Source organism: Perissodus microlepis, chromosome 20 (assembly GCF_051167445.1).
Source record: "Perissodus microlepis isolate ML-2025 ecotype Zambia chromosome 20, ASM5116744v1, whole genome shotgun sequence".
NCBI lineage: Eukaryota > Metazoa > Chordata > Actinopteri > Cichliformes > Cichlidae > Perissodus > Perissodus microlepis.
This window is the reverse complement of record NC_140480.1, coordinates 16,649,261-16,675,545: the sequence shown is the minus strand read 5'-3', so window position 1 is coordinate 16,675,545 and position 26,285 is coordinate 16,649,261.

Here is a 26,285-nt window from a genome sequence, read left to right as displayed (position 1 = left end):
GAAGCCAATGAAGGGAAGCCAAAACAGGAGAAATATGCTCTCTCCTTCTAGTCCCTGTCAGTACTCTTGCTGCAGCATTTTGGATTAGCTGAAGGCTTTTCAGTGAGTTTTTTGGACATCCTGATAATAATGAATTACAGTAGTCCAGCCTGGAAGTAATAAATGCATGAACTAGTTTTTCAGCGTCACTCTGAGACAGGATATTTCTAATTTTAGAGATGTTGCGCAAATGGAAGAAAGCAGTCTTACATATTTGTTTAATATGTGCGTTGAAGGACATGTCCTGGTCAAAAATGACTCCAAGGTTCCTCACAGCGTTACTGGAGGCCAAGGTAATGCCATCCAGAGTATGAATTTGGTTAGATACCATATTTCTAAGATTTTCAGGGCCGAGTACAATAACCTCAGTTTTATCTGAATTAAGAAGCAGAAAGTTAGCGGCCATCCAGGTCTTTATGTCTTTAAGACATTCCTGCAGTTTAACTAATTGGTGTGTGTTATCTGGCTTCATGGACAGATAGAGCTGGGTGTCATCTGCATAGCAGTGAAAATGTATGCTATGTCTTCTAATGATGCTGCCTAAGGGAAGCATGTATAATGTAAACAGAATTGGTCCTAGCACTGAACCCTGTGGAACTCCATAATTAACCTCAGTGTGTGAAGAGGACTCCATTTACATGCACAAATTGGAGTCTATTAGATAGATATGATACAAACCACTGCAGCACAGTACCTGTAATACCTACAGCATGTTCTAATCGCTCTAATAGGATATTATGGTCGACAGTATTCAACGCTGCACTGAGGTCTAGCAGGACAAGCACAGAGATGAGTCCACTGTCAGAGGCCATAAGAAGATCATTTGTAACCTTCACTAAAGCTGTTTCTGTGCTGTGATGAGCTCTGAAACCTGACTGAAACTCTTCAAATAAACCATTCCTCTGCAGATGATCTGTTAGCTGTTTGACAACTACTCTTTCAAGGATTTTTGATATGAAAGGAAGGTTGGAGATTGGCCTATAATTAGCTAAGACTGCTGGGTCTAGAGATGGCTTTTTGAGTAAAGGTTTAACCACAGCCAGCTTGAAGGCCTGTGGTACATAGCCGACCATTAGAGATAGGTTGATCATATTTAAGATCGAAGAATTAATCAATGGCAGGACTTCTTTGAGCAGTTTTGTAGGAATGGGGTCTAAAAGACACGTTGATGGTTTGGAGGAAGTAATTATTGAAGTTAACTCAGAAAGATCAATTGGAGAAAAAGAGTCTAACTTAACATCAATGGTACTAAGAGTAGCTGTAGATAATATTACATCTGTGGGATGATTACTGGTAATTTTTTCTCTAATGATAAAAATTTTATTTGTGAAGAAGTTCATGAAGTCATTACTAGTTAACGTTAAAGGGATGGTTGGCTCAACAGAGCTCTGACTCTTTGTCAGCCTGGCTACAGTGCTGAAGAGAAACCTGGGGTTGTTCTTATTTTCTTCAATCAGTGATGAATAGTAAGATGTTCTGGCTTTGCGGAGGGCTTTCTTATAAAGCAGCAAACTATTTCTCCAGGCTAAATGATGATCCTCTAAATTTGTGACACGCCATTTCCTCTCCAGATTACGAGTCATCTGCTTTAGGGTACGTGTTTGAGAATTATACCACGGAGTCAGGTACTTCTGATTAGAGACCTTAGTTTTCACTGGAGCTACAGTATCCAGAGTCGTACGTAGTGAGGAGGTGAAATTATTAACAAGATAATCAACCTCTGTTGGGGTAGCTTTCAGATAGCTGCTCTGCTCTGTGTTGGTACAGGGCATTGAAGATGATAACAGTGGGTGGATTATATTCTTAAACTTAGTTACAGCGCTTTCAGAAAGACATCTACTTTGATAAAATCTACTCTCCACCGCTGTGTAATCAATTATTGTAAATGTAAATGTTATCAGGAAATGATCAGACAGGAGAGGGTTTTCAGGAAACACTGTTAAATGTTCAGTTTCTATGCCATATGTTAAAACAAGATCTAGAGTGTGATTAAAGTGGTGGGTGGGTTCTTTTACATTTTGAGAGAAGCCAATTGAGTCTAATAACAGACTAAATGCCATGTTGAGGCTGTCATTTTTAGCATCTACATGGATGTTAAAATCACCCACAATAATTATTTTATTTGAGCTCAGAACTAAATTAGATATAAAGTCTGAGAAATCAGACAGAAACTCTGTGTAAGGCCCAGGTGGACGATAGATGATAACAAGTAAGACTGGTTTCTGAGTTTCACAGCTGGGGTGGACAATGTTAAGCATCAGGCTTTCAAATGAATTAAAAGTCTGTCTTGGTCTTTCATTAATTAATAGGCTGGTGTGAAAAATTGCTGCCACACCGCCCCCTCGGCCTGTGCTTCGAGGTTTCTGGTAGTTAGAATGACTCGGGGGTGTTGATTCATTTAAACTAACATAATCATCCTGCTGCAACCAGGTTTCTGTAAGGCAGAGTAAATCAATTTGTTGATCAATTATTAAGTCATGTACTAACAGAGACTTGGAGGAGAGAGACCTAATATTTAATAATCCACATTTCACTGTTTTACTCTTTGGTTCAGATGTGGATACTGTATTGTTCTTTCTTTTTGATTGTTTATGTTTAAGTTGTTTGTTGCTGGTTTTTAGTTTGTTTTTTGTCTTTTTGGAAGCTGACACAGTCTCTATGGAGATGGTTTTTTGGGGGGGTAGCAGGAGGAGAGAAGCTGCAGAGAGGCGTGTAAGACTGCAACTCTGCTTCCTGGTCCCAACTCTGGATAGTCATATTTTGGGGGGTTTAATAAATTTGTCCATATTTCTAGAAATGAGAGCTGCTCCATCCAAAGTGGGATGGATGCCGTCTCTCCTAACAAGACCAGGTTTCCTCCAGAAGGTTTGCCAATTATCTATGAAGCCCACATCGTTTCTGGGACACCACTCAGACAGCCAGTAATTTAAGGAGAACATGCGGCTAAACATGTCACTCCTGGTCTGATTGGGGAGGGGACCAGAGAAAACTACAGAGTCCGACATTGTTTTAGCAAAGTTGCACACCGATTCAATATTGATTTTAGTGACCTCCGATTGGCGTAACCGGGTGTCATTACTGCCGACGTGAATTATGATTTTACTGAATTTACGTTTACCCTTAGCCAGCAGTTTTAAATTTCCTTCAATGTCGCCTGCTCTGGCCCCTGGAAGACAATTGACTATGGTTGCCGGTGTCTCTAGCTTCACATGTCTGAGAACAGAATCACCAATTACCAGAGTTTGACCCCCGGCGGGTGTGTCACCGAGTGGGGAAAAACGGTTAGACACATGAACGGGTTGGTGGTGTACCTGGGGCTTCTGTTTAGGACTATGCTTCCTCCTCACCGTGACCCAGCCGCCCTCTTTCCCCAGCTGCTTGGGGTCTGCCGGGGAACAGCTAGCGGGGCCTACGCTATCTTCGGCTGCACCAGCTACAGGGGCCTGGCTAGCTACGGGTGAATGAAGGGTGCGAAGCCGAGTCTCCAATTCAGTAATCCTGGCCTCCAGAGCTGCAAATATGCTACATTTGTTACAGATATCATTACTGCTAAAGGAGGCCGAGGAGTAACTAAACATCTGACACAATGAGCAAGAAAGTGCAGGAGGGACAGGTGAAGTAGCCATGGTGCTAACGAGTCGGCTACGAGCTAAGCTAAGCTAGCGAAACAGTACAGAGACAGTGAGTGAATACTTTGGCTATAAATTAGGTAGTGAGTACACAGAAAGTGTGCTTCGGATGAAGCACGTGAAGATTATACTATGAAAGAAGAATGTATTTAAAAGTTGTTAATTAAATTGCTAAGCAAATAAGCTACTCAGAAACACCACTGTGTTTGAGCAGGAACAGGAAGTGATACTCTACCGCAGAGCGAGCGAACACCAAGTGACTTTAATATCACCAACCATTCCCATTTTATTACGGTGTATCCATATAAATGGCCCACCCTGTACAATAAGTCTCTGAATTCTTTTTAATAACGTTGTTATGCTGTTGCTAACCAAAGATGAATAAAGTACTTCTTATCATTAATGCGACTTCTGGCGCTGCATGGGTTTGCTGATGGCTTTGTAGTCTGGTTGATACGTGGTGAGATTAAGCTTCATGCAGGCGTTGAGACTTCCATTCGTTAAACGCGATCATAGGTCGGTCTTAATGTTCTTTAGATGTGAGAACGACTGCTCACATGCATATGTAGAGCCAAACATTGTCAGTACAGCAATACTCACACGCTGCAGTGTGTGGTATTTGATGTGAACAACAAAGAGTTCTAGCTTGTTTTCAAACGCAAACAGTGCTTGTTGAAGGGATAAGACTGTATTTCCAATGCCATGCATTTTCACATTGAGCTGGTTCAGATGTTCACTCATGTCCATGAGATAGTAGAACTTCAGGAGCCACTCACTGTTAGCTAACTCAGGATGCTCGACGTTTTTCATTTCAAGAAAAGTCCGGATTTCATTCAGACAAGCTGCGAAACAGCTGAGCACCTTCCCTCTTGAGAACCAACACACATTGCTGTGCAGAAGAAGACCAGGATAATTATTCCCAACTTCATCCAGCAGTGTTTTAAACTGGTGATCATTTAAAGCTCGGGCAACAATAAAGTTGACCACCCAAATGACCAGCGACATCACCTCACCAAGCTGCTCGCCACACAGCTGAGCACAAAGCGCCTCCTGATGTAGGATGCAGAGAAAACTTAGGATGGGTCTCTTTTCATGTTCACGAAGAAGCGCTACGATTCCTCTGTACACAGCGAAATAAGTTTATCCATCGGTAGATTTTTTTCTTTGGCGAACTCAGTGAAAGACTTGAATAAATCCTCCCCTCTTGTTGTCCCTTTCATAGGCAAAACAGCAAGACTTTCCTCACGCAGTGTGTCATCGACAACATACCTTGCAATCACGCTGAACTGGGATAAATGGCTTACGTCTGTTGACTCATCCAAAGCGAGAGAAAAAAATGGTGCTGCATTTATGTCCTTCACTTGTGTTGCCTCAATTTGATTTGACATCATGATGGTACGATCGTGAACAGTTCTTGCCAACAGAGGCATGTCTTTTATTCATTTGATTATCTTGTCTTTATCCGAAAAGTCATCAAAAAGTTCATCAAGCATTAATGTTTTGGCATACTCCCCATCTGTGAATGGCTTTCCGTTTCTCACGATTGCTAAAGCGCCAGCAAAGCTAGCTGAATTCCAATCACCTTGTTGGGTCCAAACACGGAGTTGCTGCTGACTAGCTTGCTCTCTGCACAGTAGCTCTTGACATGCTTTCTTCCTGCTGTCCCTCGCAGGATATTTCGATGCAAAAGTAGTATGGCGTGTGTCGAAGTGACACTTTAGATTTTACCGTTTCATCGATGCAATTTTATCATTACATATTGGACACACTGCAGAACCTGCTCTCTCCACAAAGGCGAATTCCTCTGTCTATTCCTGCTGAAAAGTACGATACTCCTCATCTTTTTTTCTTTTAGCCATCTTCTTCGATAAAAGGGTTGCTGCAATTAGCTAACTGACTACTTGATTAAGAGGCGGGAAGGTTACTTTCTGACCTCACCACAACCCGTGTACGTTAGGTATTATCCAATAAAATTTTGGTTTTGTCCTGGAGGGCAGCTGTGATTGGCTCCAGCCACCCCCAACCATGAACATGAGCGGTAGGAAATTAATGGATTACAATACATGAGAATGTTTTATATTTTTAACGTTTTTTTTTTTTTTAAATTAAAGATTTGTCTGCCATCAAAAAGCCATCAAAAGAGCCACATCTGGCTCGCGAGCCATTGATTAACCTAAACATGTATTCACTATTCACTATTCACTATATACTGATCTGCACCACCCAGGTCTATTCCCTTTATTTGACTGCTTTTTAAGCTGGCTATGGCCAGAACTTGATTGAAAATGCCCCACCAGTTACCACTCACCCATTTTCTTCCACTTATCAAATTCAGGGTCGTGCGTCATCATAGAACTTTGAATTTGGGAGAAATCCAGAGTATCCAGAGAGAACCCACACATACATGGAGAGGACATGCAAACTCCACAGAGAATGGAACTTCTTACTGTGAGGTGACAGTGTTAACCACCACTGAAATTACTGAAAGAGAACACAGACAGCAACACATGACATGTAAAAACATTCAGACACATGGATGTACAAAATCTCTATCTTATCAACTAGTAAAGGTAATGCATTAGACTTGTAAGATCTCTGGACTTTTAGATGATAATCTTTTTTGTATTTCATTGACTCTACTTGTGAAAATGTTTACTGTGTTGGAGAAAGAGAGTGATTCATGAAGGGGGTCCTGTTGATGCTAATGTAAAGAAAACAGTAGGTGCACAGATTGAAAACCTGTAAAAAAAAAAAAAAAAAAAAAAAGCATGCCGCCTGATCCTAGTCCTCACTCTTAAGCTACGTACCCAGGTATTTTTGAAAACGCAGATTTTTCTATGCATTTGCACCTTTTGTCCACACGTAAACGGCGTTTTTGGTCACTGAAAACGGAGATTTTTAAAAACTCCGGCCAGGGTGGATATTTTTGAAAACTCCGTTTTTGCATTTACGTGTGGACAAGAAAAACAGAGAAAACAGAGAAAACGGAGAAAACGCAGCATCAAAGGTGCGCACCTTTTTTGACATCACACTGTGCGCCACGTTATTGTTTCGGTGAAATGAATTTCTACAATATTGTTACTGTTAATTGTACTCTCTGCAGTGTTTAAATGCTTACATATACACACACAGTTACTGTCCCTCCACACATACGACTCGGTTCTGCTTCTATGCCCCAGCTTTGTTTACTATTTCCCACCGAGGCTTCTAGACTTCTGATTGGCCAACATTTCTACACGGTTAGGAATATATCGCCACCTGTTGCTTTGGCATGTTCCTAGCAGCGTTTTCCTTCATTTCTGCGTTTACGTGTGGACGGGATTATTTTTTAAAACAAAAACGGAAAATCTCCGTTTTCAAAAATACCCGTGTACGTGTGGACGTAGCCTTAGGAAGCAGTTTCACAAAAAAAATCATACAGCAAATTAGAAGGTTCATGGCAAGCTAAATAACAGTGTAATAACCACCACCACCAAGAAAAAAACAGAACAGTAACTTAAGTTTAAACACCTTTATTTCTTTACTTTTTACATTTATTTGATACTGAATTCAGTGGCACTTTTAGATATGAGGACCAATTGTGGCCATGAATAAACACATATTAAACCTCTTGGTCAAAGCACTGACTGTTGCCTATAATGGCATTATAATGTGAATTTCTATTAATGTTGAGTGAAGAATAAACAGCTTACTTATTTTACTTTGTGTAAAATAACCTGTTTTATACATTTTTATACAGTATAGTGGATACAGTATAATATGTACAGTTGTTTCTCGATTGAACTGATGATCTCATCATGTATTCCTTCTTTATTTTCTGTAAGAGACCAAAATCAACACAGCACTGGTGAATCTGTTTGGTTCGGTTAAATAATAAAAACAACCAGAGACGGCAACACCACCTTTCCTCATCATCATGTAGCGCCTTGTTTTTCTTAAAAGCCCTTTTTTCTGTGTCTTTTGTTTCTAGCACTTACGGAGTAAACATTTATATTTTTCTCAGGCCTGAGGGTTCTGATCTGAATATTCATAGACTATTGATTATTTCAGCTCTGGAAATGGAGGCTACCCTGTCACCCTTATTTGGTAAACACCTGTTCCTCACTTTTCTATGAGTGTGTCTTTAAAGGTTAATTGATAGAACAAAGTAATAGCTGAGGATGAAGCTGGTCACAGGAGTTTATTACCGGCATCAGCAATCTACCCAACAGTTGAAAAAAACAGCAAATATGTATCGACAGTATTATATGAATCATGCGATTAAAATACACATTACTTTGAATCTTTTTCTTACTCACAACTCAGATGAATGTACTTGTTTTAAACAACTCTCAGTGCAATCCTTCTTATTTTGTGGATTCTGTCACTACCGCAGGTGTTCAGTCGCATTAATGTGTTTTTTTTTTACTTCCATCCATCCATTCTGTTCCGCTTATTTTTTTCAGGGTCACTGAGGGGCTGGAGCCTATCCCAGCTACCATAGAGTGAGAGGCAGGATACACCCTGGACTGGTCCTCAGTCTGTCGCAGGGCTAACACATAGAGACAGGCAACCATTCACACTCACATGTCCATTGTGTGTTATTCAACTTCCCTCTGTGCTTTTTGCTGGTAGTTTTTAAGTTGCTCTGTATTTGACCTCTTAAGGCAATTGTAAAACACAAGGTTTTCCAGCTAGATTTCTGAGAAGCTCTGGGAATAATGTTAACAAACCAATTTAAAATGTCAGAGAGCAGTGTAACATATGACAGTGGCAAGAAGGACAGAGTCATCTCCTCATTATATCAACCCTTAATGCTGTAGACTTTTGTCACTAGGTTAACGGAGTTGACAAAATGTCCATGCAGTTATTATTTTGGAGCAACAAGAGGAGATCTGTTTCACTTTATCTCAAAGGGAGATGGGAGATGTAGCGTATTGGTGCATACAGTCACAGTTTGAGTGAATGTCAGAGGCTTTTTTATCCCTCACTGTCTTTCTGATTGATACACTAAGAGTGTGAACTGAAGGCTTTGTGTGAGGCACATAAAGGAAAGGCAGCTGCTCCAAAGTCTTTTTAATAGCAATAAATCAAACTGGAAACAAATACATCAGTGATAACGAAACATGTTTTTTGATGCAGTGAAATAATATATTATTTGATGATAGTGTGGCGAGTTCAGACAAGGAGGAGACAGAGGTGTCATTTGGTATTGCTTCCCCATATTGTCAGGGAGCACAGGAGTTTATTTTCAACAGAAAAACACCGCCGCTAACCCAATTGCTCGGCGTAGCTCTAGCATAACAACAACAAGAAAAAGGCGCTCTCTCTCCCAGAAAACACACAGTCGCAGAGAAAGCGCGTCACATGGCAACCATGGCAACATATTGCTGCCGCCTGAAACAACAGAACACAGCTGTCAAACAAAACCCAAACAGCCCTGACCAGCCCTACATAGCCCCCACCTAAGGGGTCAGTCGTCCCCAACAACCTCCATTACCCAACACAAAGTCCTGCAACCGGCAGGGAAGAGTCACTCGGATCAGAACATGGGGTGCCACCACCATCCCCTGCCCCGGCGGCTGCTGGACCATGCGGTCGGTACGGTGAGAGTCTGTCCTGGTGCAACACCACCATGCGCCCCGGGCCCGGCATGCGGATCCGGTACACCACTTCTGTTAGCCGCTCCACGACCTCCACCGACCCTTGCCAGTGACTGCAGAGCTTGGGGGACACTCCTCTCTTGCAAACCGGGCAGTAAACCCAAACCTTGTTGCCAGGCATGAAAGCTCCCCCTCGGCACCTGGTGTCGTAGGCTCTTTTCTGTCGTACTCCAGCGCTGGCCTGGGCCTGGCGGGTGTAGTCATGAACCACCTGCAGCCTCCTGCAGTAGTCCATCTCTGACCCACCATCAATCTCTGGCTCGGGGGGGGGCCCGAACACCAAATCCACGGGTGTCCAGAGCTCCCGTCCAAACATCAAGGTGGCATGCGTGCACTGGCTAGACTCCTGAACCACAGTCCGATACGACCAAAGGACCAGGGGCAGATGTCGGTCCCAATCCTGCTGGTGGTGGCTGGTGAGGATGACGAGCTGGGTGGCCAGCATGCGGTTGAAGTGCTCGACCAAGCCGTCGCTTTGCGGGTGGAGCGGTTTGGTTCTCGTCTTCTCCACCCCCAGCAGCCGACAGATCTCCCCAAAGACCTTCGATTCGAAGTTACGCCCCTGGTCACTGTGGAGCTCAGCCAGGACCCCAAAACGGGTGAACATCTCCTCCACCAGTTTCTCTGCCGTCGTAGTTGCACTCTGGTCCGGCACTGCGTAGGCCTCCAGCCACTTTGTGAAATAGTCCATGGCCACCAACACATACCAGTTCCCTGACTCTGTGACGGGGAAAGGCCCTAGAACGTCCACTCCCACACGTGCCATCGGGGCCCCCACCAGGTACTGCCGCAGGGGGGCAGTGGAGCATTGAGTTGGGCCCTTCTGTGCCATGCAGGTGTCACAGCAGTGCACATGAAGTTCCACATCCCGTCAACAACCAGGCCAGTAGAACTGTCCTCTGAGACGGCGGAGAGTTTTGGCATTCCCATAGTGGCCGGCCCCCACCGAGCCGTGGACAAGCCTGATCACCTGCGACCGCAGCGACCGAGGCACCAACAGTTGCAGGAGATCTCTGCCCTGACCGGGGGCCCGCCATCTCTGGTGTAGGAGGCCGTCATGGGTCTCCATATTGTTGTACTGGGAGTGGTAGGCCTTCACTTCGGGCCCCTGCCCCGACACCCCCGTCCAGTCTGGGCCCCCATCCAAACCAATGTTGTGTCAGCCTCCTGCTCCTGCTTCAGCTGCTGCGTGGTCAGTGGGAGCAATCCCCCTCCACAGGCCGTGGCCTGAGCAGTAACCACGCCCAGTGCCTGCTGGGCCCACTCCTCCTGCCGCCGACAGCAGCGGCACTCGACAGCCATGCAGGGCCATCTGGAGAGAGCATCAGCGTTGCCATGCTGTCAACCTGCCCGATGCTGGGTCTCGAAGTTGTAGTCCTGTTGGACCTCCAGCCAGCGGGCCACCTGACCTTCTGGGTGTTTGAAGTTCAGGAGCCAAGTTAGAGATGCATAGTCAGTGCGCAGGAGGAACTGGCAGCCGTGCAGGTATGGCCGGAAGTGCCGCACCACCAGCACTACGGCGAGCAGCTCCCGCCGAGTCACGCAGTAGTTCCTCTCGGCTCGCCCTAGAGCATGGCTGAAGTATGCCACCACTCGTTCTCCAGCCTCATCCTGCTGTGAAAGGACCACCCTGACTCCTACATTGCTAGCGTCAGTGTCCACAATGACAGGTTGGCGATTGTCGGGGTGGGCCAGGACTGGAGCTCTGGTGAGGGCCTCCTTCAGCTGTGCAAAAGCCGCAGCGCAGGCATCACCCCGGCCAAGCGGCTAGCCCTTATCAGTCAGGCGGTGGAGAGGGCTGCCTATCGTCGCGAACCCCTTGATGAACCGGCGGTAGTAGGAGGCTAGGCCCAGGAAGCTCTGCAGTTCTTTGACGTTTGAGGGAGTCGGCCAATCCCAAAACGCAGCCACCTTTGCGGGGTCGGTGGCGATACGTTGAGCGCTGATCACATGGCCCAAGAACGTGGTCTGTCTCGCCAACAGCCGGCACTTCGCAGGGTAGAGCCGCAGCCCAGCTTGTCAGATGGCACTGAAGACCTCGCTCAGGTGGGACAGTGCACTGTCGAAGTTGCCACCGTGCACCAACAGGTCATCCAGGTACACAACGCAGTGGCTACGAGGGATGTTCACGAGCACCCTCTCCATAAGCCTCTCGAACGTCGCTGGCACATTGCAGAGCCCGAATGGCATGACCCTGAACTGCCACAGCCCCTTTCCGATGGTGAATGCAGTCTGCTTCGGGGGCTAGCTCCACCTGCCAGTAACCACTGCGTAGGTCGAGGGAGCTGAACCAGCTGGAGCTGGTAATGTAATCCAGGGCCTCGTCGATGCGCGGAAGCGGATACGAGTCCTTCTTGGTGACTGCATCAAGATGGCGAAAATCCACGCAGACCCTCGGGCTGCCATCCTTCTTTCCCACCAGGACCACGGGTGCTGCCCATGGGCTGTTGGACAGCTCAATCACCCCAGCCGCAGCCATCTCACGGATATTTTCCTCCGCCACCTGCCGTTTCCAGAGGGGCAGCCGGTGTGGGCGCAGATGGATGGGTTGAGCAGAGCCGGTGTCGATGGTGTGCTGGACCAGCCCCGTCTGCCTGCAGTCTTTGTCACTGGTGGCAAAGATGTCCACGTTCCCGTCCAGGGGGCACCTCAACCGCTGGTGCTGGTCAACGTTGAGACCTACGCTGCTGTGCTGCCACAGGTCAACAACAGCCTCGGTTGTCTCGGTCAAGGGAGGTTTGTCGGGCTTAGAGGCTGGGGCTGAGGTGAGTAGAGATGATCCAGAGCCACTGGCGCCCAAAGTCTGCTGAGCGACAGCTGCCCAAAGCCTGGCTTGTCTGCTTTTGACTGCACTGGAGGGCCAGGGTCTCTGTACCAAGAGTGATGGCCAGCTTAACGGTGTCAACGCAGGCCCCCCAGCGGGTCAGCAGATCAAGGCCAATGATGCATTGGTCTTGAATGTCAGCAAGCCAGAAGTCATGCACCAGCTCCAGATCCTTCACTTCACTCCAGATCCGCAACGATTTCTTCCCCCGCATGTCAGTTCTCTCCCCCGTCACCGTCATCAGATGGGTGTCAGTGGGTGACCAACCCATCACCAGCAGCCTGGACATTCCAGGGAGCACACCAGTTTGTATTAGGAAATGGTAGACCCCGTGTCCCCTCACCCTCCGAGCACCAGCTCGGCCCTTTCAGCCTCAAGGAGTGCCTCATGGACAGTTCGAGACATGGCCCGGTGGACGTGTTGGTGTAATCGCTCTGGAAAAAGTCCTCCCAGAAAAGCATGCAGGCTAAGCTCCTCATGGGCTGCTGCTGGGAGCCACGACGAGCATACAGCAACATATCCGCTGCAAAGGTGCCCGGTTGGTCAGCTGCTCCCTGCTCTGATCAGTGGAGTGCCGCTGCCCAAATCGCCTCTCGAGTGCCATGGTGAGGTCCTGGAGCTCTGTCGAGGCTAGGTCAAGGAGTACCTGCAGTGCATCTCCTTCCAATGTTAGCGCTAGCGTCTGTCGCGATAGGCTGCTGTTCCTCCCCCCCCGACTGACATGGACTGACGTCGCCGCGGTGTGCTCGCGCCATTGGGACTCATCGGGGGACTTACATGGCTGGTCGCTTCCTCTCGCTTCAATCGCCAGCTCCCCAAGCAGTGAATGCTCTCCTCGATGGCTTGCTCCAGCCTCTGAATATCTCTCTCCATTCTGGCGAGGGTGAGCTATCCCACTTCTGACATCAATGTGGCGAGCTCAGACAAGGAGGAGACAGAGGTGTCATTTGGTTTTGCTTCCCCGTATTGCCAGGGAGCACAGCCGTTTATTTCCAACAGAAAAACACTGCTCGGCGTAGCTCTAGCATAACAACAACAAGAAAAAGGCACTCTCTCTCCTAGAAAACACACAGTTGCAGAGAGAGCTGCGTCACATGGTAACCATGGCAACATAACGCTGCCGCCTGAAACAACAGAACACAGCTGTCAAGCAAAACCCAAACAGCCCTGACCCGCTACAATAATATTTCATCATATATTATCATAATATATACTATTAAATGTTATACTGCATTCACTTGATCCTCATGTCCTTTACACTTTTCTTAATCTCTGAGTGAAGTTATCTCATTCACTTTTCTCTCCTTGAGAGATACAGCGGCTATACCTTTATCTAGTGGACACATTGTGCAACAGACTGTACACATACGGTGTGTTGCGTTGCCAATATTTGTTGAGCTTATAAAAGTGTTGCCATTGAAATTACCTGCCAGAAAACATTATTTCTTTTCTACTTGCTACTTTTCTGTCATGCTTATACCAAGACAAGACCACAGCTTATGACAATCTGCATAAAAATTGTCATTCCAGATCGATCCATCCCACTTTAACCCTTGAGTATAGGACTATTTTGCAAAAATTATCATTTTGCTCTTTCATCTCTTTGTGTGCTATAAACCGAAGTGATGGATACAACAACTGGATTGTCTTTTATATAGCATTGTTCCCTTGATTTAGGCTCAAATTGGTTTGATGTTAAAATACACACAGCGTTGGGAAATAAAAACTTACCTCAAATGCATTGAAGCTACAGTAATGAGCCTCTTTGGAAAATGTAAGGAGCACAAGGTTTACATATTTGTGGAAAGATGCGGGGAGTAAAAGTAAAAAGTTTGCAGAACAATAAATACTCAAGTAAAGTACAGCTACCTGAAAATGAACCAATACAATAATGAAGTATTTGCACTTCATTGCTTCCCACTTCTGTCATCTTACAGTAAATATATTTATTTGCAACACAAATCAGCCAGCCTGTAACCCTGACATTATCCCCTCTTGAACAGACACTCCAAGACAGCTTTCCAGGTTTGTCCAGATGCTGCCAGTTGAGCTTCACAATGAGGGAAGGGTCCAGGATGAACGAGTGGGGGATTCATGAGTGCTCCTCCCAGTCCACCAAGATCTGGAAGTTACAGGCTTTAACTGGGAGACATGGAAGGGGAGATGAATTTTCATTGAAGGAGAAAACTTGAGATGGATGGCAAATGGAATAATCAATATCGTCAAAAGGATCAAGAGTGAGTTTACAAGACATTCCTTTCTGTTGAATGTCTTTCTACTGTTAGCATAGCATCGACTTTGACTGGATTAAACGGGAAAACCCAGTGACTGAGGAAATTAGTTGAGCATATTCTACTCAGGTGAGATGTGAGCTTCATAAGTGGAGCCTATACAGCTGAGTGTTGCCTCTAATTCTTGATGGTTCAACCCCAGGTTCTGACAGTGTTTTTAATTTAGAAGTGGCTGTAGCTCAGGTGATAGAGGAGGTCACCTCCTAATCAGAAGGTGGTGGTTGGTTCGTCTGCTACAGTCTGCATGCCAAATATCCTTGCGCAAGATACTAACACAGGTTGCTCTCCAATACATCCATCGCGGTATGAATGTTAGATAGAAAGAGCATAGACAAAAGTGCTTTTGTGTGTAACGCACCTTGAGTGCTCAGAGTAGAAAAGAGGTATATAAAAATCAGTCCATTTACATTTATGTCCAGATTAAACAGTGTGCATTCACTTGATGCAGCTGTTTTCTTCACCTTGAAAGTTGGAGCGCTGGTTAATGTAGATGTGGTACTAAACTGCATGTGGTACTAAAATGCATATTGTTTTGAACTTTTTCCTTTTTGTCAATATCACGTGACTAAGCATAAGAAAGATACACATTCACACCAAAGAAAGACCGTGAGGATCTTTTTGTCATGCTGAATTTTTAAAAATACTGCAACTGTGGCTTTGCCTGGAGTGCTACTTCTCTAACCTGGTCGATGTCTTCTTCTCTCTTCTTTGCCCTATCATAACTCACCACCGTCCCTAAATCCAGTCTGCCCTTGCCCTTTACTCTACCACCACCATGAAAATGCTGTAGACAGAATCAAGTGAATTTTTTAGTGAGTTTCCCAAATATTTTGTAGCTGGGGGACCAACTTCTTCCCCCTTTGAGTGGGTCATAAAATTATTATGAATCTAGGTGTTTTTTTTCTCTCAGTTCTAAAAAGAAATTATTACCCAGAAAGCAGTTTGTGCAGAGCCTCTAGCTCTTCTTCAAGCCACTGTCCCAGGGAGTGGGAGTGAATGTGGGCATGAGGGATGATATTTTTGACACAGCTGTGTGCATGGTTGTATTGTCGATTTATGAATATTAATTGAGATTTGACACTATTATTGCCTGAAATGCATGCTGAAAGATGGCATCTTGCCCGTATCATCTACACCGCAATAAAAAGTTAAATTGGAGTGCTGCACCATATTCTTTATCTATGATTTATGCACTTTACCATGACTGAAAATAGAGTCTAAGAATCTCAGGACAAAATAAAATACGTATATGAAACTACATCCTCAAACTCTAAATATCTAACTCTAATGTCATATCTATTTGCATGTAGGTTGGGCAGCTTTGTTTGTTGCTTAATTAAAGTATGTACTTGAGCTTGTATTGGATAATTTTGCTCATTTGGGGACAACACAAATTTTTTTTATTGCCTTATAGGTGTTAAAAAGAAAGCCAAAGCAAGCTGCTGAGTTGGTGGGGAAATTAGCAGTGGATTGTAAACGGAAGAAGAAGACCCATTGTAAATGACTACGTTTGATCTTGTGATGCGAGTGTCCATTGTGTATGTGGACTTGTATTTGTTAAATGCCATCACTTTCCATTATGTCAAAATATAAATGTAGGGTAGTTGGTGGTGGTGGAGGGTCTGCTGCCATAGCTTTATTATACTACTACTGCTAATAATAATTTGTTTAATTATTATATGTATACAAGCATGTTTGTTTTGGGTTTTTTTTTTAGCATTGCCCCATGGAAGTATAGTAGCTGACATAGGTTAGCTAGCCAGGCTGCTAACAGCCAAAAATGATAAGCATTACTCTTCTGGATCCAGTTAAAATAATCTGAAAATAATGAAAATATCTGAAAACTATACCTAAACTAAAATACAAATATCAAGTAAAAACGAGCAACAAAATGACAAATTAGGGTTAGATGAGTAAGATGTCGTTTTATAGAGTCAGTATTTTTCATTATGGTGTGAACAAGATGCGGATTAAATTATATGTGTAGACCTTTATTTTGCATAGACCTTTAATGTAAGTAGTTTCATGACTCACTGGAAATCAGCCTAATCTTTTAAACACTTGATATGGTGCTTCACCAGATGTAGAGTGAAATGTCCAGGTCTTTTACTAGTTTTTCTCAGTTTGTGCTGGTTAGTGTTGTGTGTGCAGTGTACCAAGTGTTTTTGAGCTTTTTAGATTAAAAGTGCTGAATAGTAAGATGAAATCAAAATGGTTAATTTTAAACAGAAACTAAAACACTTAAACGTCCTCATGTTTGGATTACAGTCATCGTTTGCTCCATTATCCAAAACCTCCAGTGTTGCTTTGTTGCTGACACGGGTTTTCCTTGGTTGTCAGGGATATCTATTTACATCTTGCTCCTGACATCGGACCGTTAAGGAGTCAGGCCATGATGATGCCTCTTAGGTAGACACCTTCATTTTTAACAGACATATAAAAAGTCTATCTGAGGCAGCCCAACAGGCGTGAAATGTGAAAGGAAGACATTCGAGGACAGAAAATGCAGAGGACTCAAATTACACTCCTCATCGCTTCACTACCTATCACTACTTAGTATAGTCACTGCTCTCCCAGACACCAAAATGCCTTTTAAACCATCACTTAATCCCACCTAATGAATTAGAATCCCCTTTTTTCTTTGCTGGGTAAGTAGGGCTTAACGGTAATTGAATGGGTACTACTACTCTGCATAATTTTTCTTAAGCTAAGAAAGGGAGAGGGTAAAAGGAAAGATATGTGAATTTAATGTGAGCTTACTAAGAGGAAACTGGCCTTGAGTCCACAAAATGATCTTAAGAGGAGGGGTGGGGGCTGTTCAATTCCTCCCTGTGCCACCCCGTTGCTGACCTTTTTGAAATGGACTTTAATGCATAAAGTGGAATAAAGCAGAATTAATCATGTGCAGGGACTAGGTCATGGACAGGGGTGTAACACAGATGGCTGAGTGGCACTGTTGGTGTGTGTGTAGCCTATATGTGGGCGGTGATCACGACCCACCCGCCCAAACATACACATTTTCACATACACACACACACACACACCTATAGGTGTAATTCGCATTCTTTGTCAAACAAAAGTGGAGGCAAGGTGAATGTATACACACACACACACACACAGGCACACAGATAACTCGCCCATTTAATCACCCTTTAGAGTTTGAAGAGTTTCAAAGGTTACCACTGCAGCTGTAGTCAACTGAAGATCTTTCTTTCACTTTTCTTTCTACTCAGTAACATGTCAACCTCACATGATACTTGTGATACATGGTAATTCAAAAACATATGAAAAAACATCTCTTTTGTATATGACTTAAAAGATGCGTTGCCAACATCTTCGACATCTTCTGTTTGGGCACATAAAGGACCAATAGCATAATTGGCAGGGGTGGTCACAATTTTTTGGCTAGTCTTTGTGTCCCAGGAACAGTATCCTTTAGCTTCAGTGGGCATAAACCAAATCCAAAAACACCTTAAAGTCAAAGACAGAAGTGTTCTTCTGATTTAAGTTCTCAATATCTATTGAAATTTGATTTATTTTATTTTTTTCAGTTCATTAAAAGTCTACTGAAAACATTCAGAAAAAGTTGTTCACAGATGGACTTTTTCACTTAAACATGGAAGAAAAATTAACTAGGAGGTTTTTTGCCTAAGCACAAGGACAAAGGCTACAAAATCAAGCTACTTTTAAGCTAACATAGCATTTCCTATAAGCCTACTCTTAATGTTAACAACGCATAGTTTAAACAGGTCAACAAACAAACAACAAACGTGAATCAAGATTAACACAGAATTGTTACGAATATCTATAAAATTTTTCTGTTTGGAAAACATTAGCTTTTAGCTTTATTAGAACATTAGGTTTCCTTTTAAACTATTGCTACATGGCAAACTTTAGCATTACCAGCTTTGATCTAGTTCTTCCTGTCCTCTCCCATATCCCTGTGTGTGTGTGTGTGTGTGTGTGTGTATTGATGTGCCAGTTTTGGTGCATTGGTGGGACCTGGTGGTAATCACACACCTGCATTTGGTGACTTCAAGAGGCACTTTTTAAGCTTTAGTCTTCGCTGGATTGTTAAATCAACATTTAGTGCAACCTGGCTCCTTGCCAGTGAATGTTTCCACTTACCTGTGAGAGAGAGAGAGATTCACCTACCTGTCATTGTGTTCTGGTTTGCCTGGAGAATTCGCGGACACAGAGTGGTGAGTTGTCCTTGTTTGGAGTGATGGAGAGAGAGTTGGAAATTTTTCGGAAACTGGGACTGTCACAGCTGTTTGATCTTTTGGAATTGCTGTGTTTTCACTGTAAATAAATGAACTGATCTTTGACTTGTAGCCCTGCCTTTGAGTCCTGCCTATACCAAGATCTTTTCAGGTGGTTTAGTCTTGGATTACTGTTATATTCACTAAAATGCTTTGTGTTCCAAATTAGTATTATGCTTCTTCCGTATTTCCATCTTTTCCTCTCATTCTCATGTTGGATTTGCTGCCAGAGTGATCATAGTTTTGTATTTTCAATTTTTGTTTCTTTTTCTTTTTTCAAATTCAGTTTAGTTTCCATAGTGGGGTTTCAGTTTAGTTTATTAGTTTCCGTGTTAGTTTTAGTCTTGTCAAAGGTATATGTCAGAGGCAATAGAAATTAGAACATTAGAAAAACAATTGGAAAATTAGAATTTTTTTTTTTTTTTTGAAAAACTCAGCACAGGTGTAACAAAGAAAAACGCAGAACCTTTTTGAAAATGGTTGTCTCCCAGTTTTCCACACATCCAGTCTCAGTAAACACGTCCATCAGTGCCCCATCAGGCAAGATGTAGTAAAGGTTTTACACAGCTTTTTGCACTTGAGTGGCTGTAGCTCAGGAGGTAGAGCAGGTCATTTACTAATCGGACAGTTGGTAGTTTGATCCCTGGCTCCCCCTAGTCTGCATGTCAAATATCCTTGGGCAAGATATTAGCCCCAAGTTGCTCTCCGATGCATCCATTGGAGTGTAAATGGGAGTTAGAAAGCGCTAAGAAGAAGTCCATTACCAAAAATAAGGGTCTTTCCTTTTTTAAATTTTTATTCTAATTAACTAAAATGAGTTTTTCACATCTAGTTTTCATTTTTTAGTTTAGTTTTAGTTAGCTATATAAATCTTGCTAGCTATAGTACCTAAGTGGTAAAACAAAATGCTACTGCATGAAATTATGGTTCAGCCCAATGCATAGAGTGACCCAATGCATAGATATTTTGGAGATAAAGATCATAGTGGTTGTGCAATCACTTTTTGTTAATCACTTATTTAACTTTGGGAAGATTAACAAAAGTGTTGTTTTGGGCATAGATGTGCCGATATAACTTTAAATACTTAAATACGACAGCTTTTTTTCTGTTCATGAAACGGACAATTGCTATTTTTAAGCAAACAGCTTTAGTATCCTGTTTCCACGTGGAAATTATAATGTGTTATGTACAGCCTGACAGAATAACATATGCCAGGCAAAAATACTTAAATTCCAAAAATTGTTCCTGATACTACCACTGACAGTGCTAGAGTCACTCATTTTTAATGGCTAGGTGCCGTTCTGGTTTTCTTGCAGTTGCTGGAGAAGAATTGTTGCTGTTCTAGTCAGTCTGTGTATCCAGGCTGGCTTCCTCGCTCTGCTATTGATACACAGCAAGTCTCTGTTTGAGGGCCTGCCAGACATCTCTGAAGTGTCACTCATGAAATAATGCTAATGTCTCACCTCCTGCACTTTGTTCAGTCCCACCTCTTGCTGTCATTCATTGCGTGTAAATTCCATGTGCACAATGGAAACATTTACAACTTTAGCCTGAGTGTGAGTGAAAAGACATTTGGCTAGACTGTTGTTTTCTCTTGTTCCTGATACTACCACTGACAGTGCTAGAGTCACTCATTTTTAAATTCTTCGTGTAGTGGCTTTAGTTCTAGTTTCTCTCAAACAATTGTCAAACCTGATAAACTGAACTTTACCAAACTAGATCTCTATAACTGGTTTCAACAAGTTAGTCAATAGGCCAAAACATTTTGAAGTCAGACTAAAGACACCCTTCTCCTAAAGCCACAAAATTTGCAAAGCAACAAATGTATACCATTTGACTAAAATAATATGCAGCATCCATAATATGAAGAAAAGCATTTCAACTATGTTTAATCAGAATCAGAATCATTAGAATCAGAATACTTTATTAATCCCGAAGGAAATTAGGGTTACAGCAGGCAGCACGCTAATGGTGCATGCGCACTTACAAAGGAACCTTCTGACCAACTTTACACAAACATCACATTGGGGAGACATGTCAGAAAAGTAGGCTGATAGGAAAAAACAACGAAAATACATAACATGAGGTAAGAGGAGGAGAAAAAAAAACTCCACTCAGACTGAGCTTCTAGTGGGAGAACAGTTTGATAACAGAAAAAACACCTCAGCACAAAAAGCACATGACTATCAATACACCATAGAAACACAAGACAAGCAACAGGGGCGGGTAAAGGGTAAGAGAAAGCCGGTGTAGACAGCGCATCCCGTCCTGCAGCATGTCTGCGCTGGTCCAGTCGACTGCCATCTTCCCCGGTAGGGCACAAGCATCGAAGGCGTTTGGAAAGGGAGGGGGGATCAGTGTGTGCATATCAGTGTATGTGTGTGTGTGTCCGTGTCCAGAGTTCAGCTGAGACAGTGTCCTTCGCCCCGCCAGGCTAAGTAAACAGTCTTCCAGCCAACCCAGGTGGCCTTGCATGGAATGGGGGGGAACAGTCTAAACACAGTCGTTATCAGGGTGTTTTGTTCAGCTCCAGCCTTGAGACCGCAGCTGGCGCCGAAGGGGTCTCTGCATGCAGTGATGGTGGTTTTTACTTTAGTGCGAACAACTCATATGAATTTCAAAGCTGTTCTAACAGTCCAACACTGGTCTCTCAATCTCCCGTTGGAGAGCCATGAGCTTTCTATGATGTTATCCAAACTTACGTTCCGTGATGTTGTCATTCTTTTTGCTCAAAGAGCAGGTTCTGAGAACTCACGACTGCAGTGCACTTCCCAAGATTTGATCCAATTTGCGCTCAAAGGTGTTATTCGAGCTAGCCCCTCCAGATGTAATCCAGTTTTTCACTCAGAGGTCTTGTTCTGAGTATTCACGGCAGCCGTGCGTTCTCCAAGATCTTCTCTGTGCTGCACTCAATGAGCCCATTTTGAAAACTCATGGCTCGTCCCATCATTTCAATCCCAGCGGGCAGCCTTGTGGGGGTTTGAACAGCCGGTTCCGCTTCCTTAATTCTTCGATAAGCCAGGGCCAAGCCAGCTCCGATCAGCAAGAACCCTGTTATCATGGTTCCGAATAGGTAGATTTCTTCAGCAGTCAGGCTCACCCGAGCCCAGACTTCTCGTTGAGAAGGGGTGTCAAATGCATTCAGAGACCAGTTGATCAAATCCATAATTCCTCTTTTAGGTTTAGAACAGGTATAAGAAATTGGATTCAATGATATGAATGATTAAATTATATTAACCTTAGTAAAAGTCAAATTCTTTATTTTGTATTTTATTAGTTTGATGTATTTATGTTTTTTTGTTTGTTTCTTTTTTATTTTTTAATTTTAATGTTTTGAGAGCAATAATTCAGAATGAAAATGCATTCAATTTTCTGTCATTTATAATTTATGTAAAAGCTAATGAGAAAATCATTTGATAAATGTATCTGCCAGCATTTCTGTTCTTCATTGGGCAGCCCCTTCTCAACAAGAAAACATAATCTCTGCAAGTGTACTTTATGTAAATGGTTTTACTATGGTTGCATAAATACCATTACTGAGAACTTTGCTTTGCATGCACTTATGTCACTATTGCCGTTTCTGGCTTTAAAATCTTTGCAGAGTTTGGAGTGATTCTCCAGACTAATCTGTCATCAAATGGGAAATAACAAATTTTTCAAGCTAGAACTGAGAAGCTGTTAATGAAGATATCACACAGTTTTTTCTGTTAAATCCAAAGTGTTCAAACTATGTAATGCCAAAGGTAATATGAGTTGATGAGTTCAGTTCATGTGTGTGTTCCCAGTTGGAGTATATGACTTGGTGTTGTTAACATTTCAGTATTCAGGTGAACAGCTGAAGCAGTTGGCTGAAAGTGAGGAGGGCTGCCGGTGTAGCTCTCCTCTGATCTGGCGAAGCCTCAGGGTTAGAGATATGAGTAGAGGGCTCGCCGGTGTAGCTCTGAGACCCAGTCAGTCTCTGAGGGTGAGAAAATCTGGACTCGACCCAGTGGGAGTCGAGCAGGGGTGGGCCATAACACTTCACATACTGTGTAAGGGTTATGTGATCCTCTCAGCACAAGAGAGCCACTCCGGCGTGAATGTGAGCAACTGAGAAAGGAAAGGAAAGTCAGTGAGCGAAAGGGAAGAATAAGGACAAGCAGGAGGAGAGAGAGAAAGCAGCAGAAGTCATAAAGAATAAATCACTAAGCTAAATGAACAAGGGAATGAATGAAAAATGAGAAGATGGGGCAGAACAGAATGTGTAGAGAAGTCAGTCAGATAAAAAGAAAAGGAAGTAGGAGATTCAGGAAGGGCGGGGGGAGACACAGAGAGGGAGAGGCAGAGAATTAAGTGTTCAGCATTGTACGTAATGGCAGCACTGCAACCTTAATGCGGTGGTGCTCTGCGCTGTGTGTGTCTGAGAATGTGCACTTTTGTCTCTTTATGAATGAAGTTAAAAGTGTGTACTATCTGTGTGTGTGTGTAATTGTGCATTGTAGGAGTAATGGAGACATATGCATTTTTGTGTACACATATGGTTATACGAAGCAGAGGTCATGTAGCAAGCAGCAAGTGCCAGTATGTCCGCAATGTACAGTAGTGAAAGATGCTGTAAAAGAAAAAGGAAAAAAGGCAGGGAGCTCTTCCTCCTTTTCATCTGCCTGCCAGCTCAAATCAGCGCCGCCCTCTTCATCAGATGTGACAGTCACAACCGTCAGAGTCCATGCTAAAATAGCTGCCACACGGCCGTTACAAGCCTCAGTGGCAGAGCTCTGCTTACAGCATCTGACAGAATCACATTTCTGCACCGGCCAAAGGGGGTGGAAGAGAGTGAAGGAGGTGGAGGAAAGGGGAAAAAGGAGAAAAAGCCAGGGAGATAGAAGATGGTGGGAAGAGGGTGGCTGGGCAATGTTGTTGTTGTTTTTGTAATCGCATGCGTCTTATGCTGCTGCATTTAACAATTTATAAGCTCAACTGAAACCACATGTCAAGAAGGTGTTGACACTTATAATTCTAATCTTATACTGTCATGCAGCATCATCTCATAAAGGTGGAACAGTCACAACAAATAGCAAAAACTCATAGTCAGTTATCATAGATTCGAAACTTGCCCAACTTTAGAGAATTAAAAATAATGTTTACAACCCAAAATAAACAGTTGGCCACTGTGCATAGTTTCCACCTTCATATTAAATGTACAGTGAGTGAATTTTTTTGCTGCTTTTCTGCAGCCCTTTAAGCTTTACCAGTTTCGTAACAGGTGAGTTATAAAAGGTATCCAGATGTTGGAGCCTAAGCTGATTGGCTCACTGGTGGATTCTGCCATTAAAGGAATTGTTTTCTTCACTTTCACATTTTTCAGCCCTGTAGGGTGCTCCTAGCTTGCCCAAGTGGTCACTAGTGGTATGGCAGAAGAAAAGTGTCATTTTCTATGTAAAAGTAAAACTGTAAGCCTGATGAGAGGATGCCTCAAGGTCAATGAATGTTTTTTAATATTATACATTATTGATTGATCATTTTCATTTTATGTTAATAATATTTCTCCTGCATGTGGAAAGGTGATTTTTATTTTCATTCATTATTTTCTTTTGACATCCATGAAAACCAAAACTTGATGTGACAGATTATCCTCTGCATAAACCGACCCTCTGACAAATGCAATTCTATTCAAATTAACTGACTTCATTGTTATGGTTTGCCATTGTATTAACAGAGCCAGGGCTCAGACCTGGATCCCTCAATATCTTTATATTGAAAGAGCAATGTTACGCAAATAAAAGTGCAGATTTTCTTCTGCTGAAAACAAGACACATTCCAGTGCTGCATCTGTCATACACTTCTGTAAACAATAACACTCAGTGAGACTGAACCTAAAACCCTTTCCACAAAGAGTATTATAGACATTTGATAAAAATACAATATGCACTTCCAGTTTAATAAAGTTGCTTATTAAACTTCTCACTGATGGCTTTTTATATTCAACTTTTGTCCTAAAAAAAAACCCAACAGTGCTAAATATAAAAATAAGGAATCTGAATTTTATTTTTATGACTTATGTTATGCATTCACCGTAGCTTAAATGCAGCGTAGACAGCAAGATTAAAAGCAGGTGTTTCAACCTTTCTGCAGTGGCATCTCTGCAGCGTCTGACCTCCGAACTTTAAAGCCCTCTCCCAAGCTGGCGCCCTTAAAGCCTAGCCTGCTTCTCTAGGGAATTTTGTCAAGTACTCTATAATTCGTGCAGCCCTTTATTACTCCCATATATCCAGATCCTTCAAGCGGCCAAATGCTGCTGATTCTAACTTTACTGTCTCAAATGTTCCATAGCCTTCCTTTAAAAAGCTCAGCAGTTATGCTTCCTTGGAAGTCTTATATCCACCGCAGCATTCGCTTTTTTATATAGTGGTAGGTCAACTTCACTTTGCTTGCCGTCACATGTTCTAGTGTAAATGAATATATACTAGGACTGGGCGATATATCGAGTTTTTAAATATATCGATATATTTTTATACGAGATAAGAGATGTGACAATATCGTTTATAATAGTCTATATTACATTATAATTATACTTGTGGAACCGCAAGTTTGCCTCTCTTTTCGTCCACTTTTGTCTCTACGCTGCGTTACTCTGCCTCGCCTCTCTCCTTCACTGAACACAACTCCCCCTCCCCCATCGCTTCACCTGCAGGTAACGACAAGATGGACACGGCAGCTATCAAAGAGGAGCTGGTCGGTAAAAAGAAAACATTTGGAGATTACTATTTTAGTGCTGCAGCGTTACTCTCATTAAAATGACATTAACGCCATAACTGTATTAATGCGGCAAATCTCCGTTAACGAGTTACTGCGGATCGCCCCGTGCGTTGGGCTGCACGGCGTCAACGTGTTGCGGTTAGCGTTAGCGGTTACCTCATTAACATGTTGACGCCGTGCTGCTAGCACTACTAGTATTTTCACCATTTACAACAGCGCCATAAAGTGCAAAATGACGAGTGTGTGAAACTGTGTGCTGTATCCCAGACCGCGAAGTCTCCCAACCTCCTGCCCCGAAACAAACTATCTTACAAAACTCGTATACCATATTTTTCAGACTATAACCTAACACTAAAATCATTTCAATTTCTCAAAAATCGACAGTGTGCCTTATGTAGTTCTGGTTGTGCTTACTGACTGCGAACCGATTTTATGTGGTACACGGCGCTCAGCAACCTGTCAAAAATGCTTTAGTACGACTTTGGTAAGCTACGAAGCCGCACCGCTTGATGGATTGTTGGAGCATTATGGCTAGTGTAGTCAGGAGCCTCGCGGAGTAATGCATACTGTGCTTCAACGTAATATTACCGTATTGTGTGCATATAAGGACCACAAATGGCACCTGTAAGAGATACGGTTACGAAGCGGATTTCAAACTCAAGGCTGTCAGTCACGCAGTAGAACTTGGGAACAGAGCAGCTGCGAAATCTGTCTGTCTTTGTTATTATGCTCAGCATCTTTTTAGTTTACATGTTGACTGCACAATTATGAGCATTTTGTTACGCACAAAAACAACATTGTTTTATTTTATAAGATATGAATTTTAGGCCATATCGCCCAGCCCTAATATATACAATCAGACT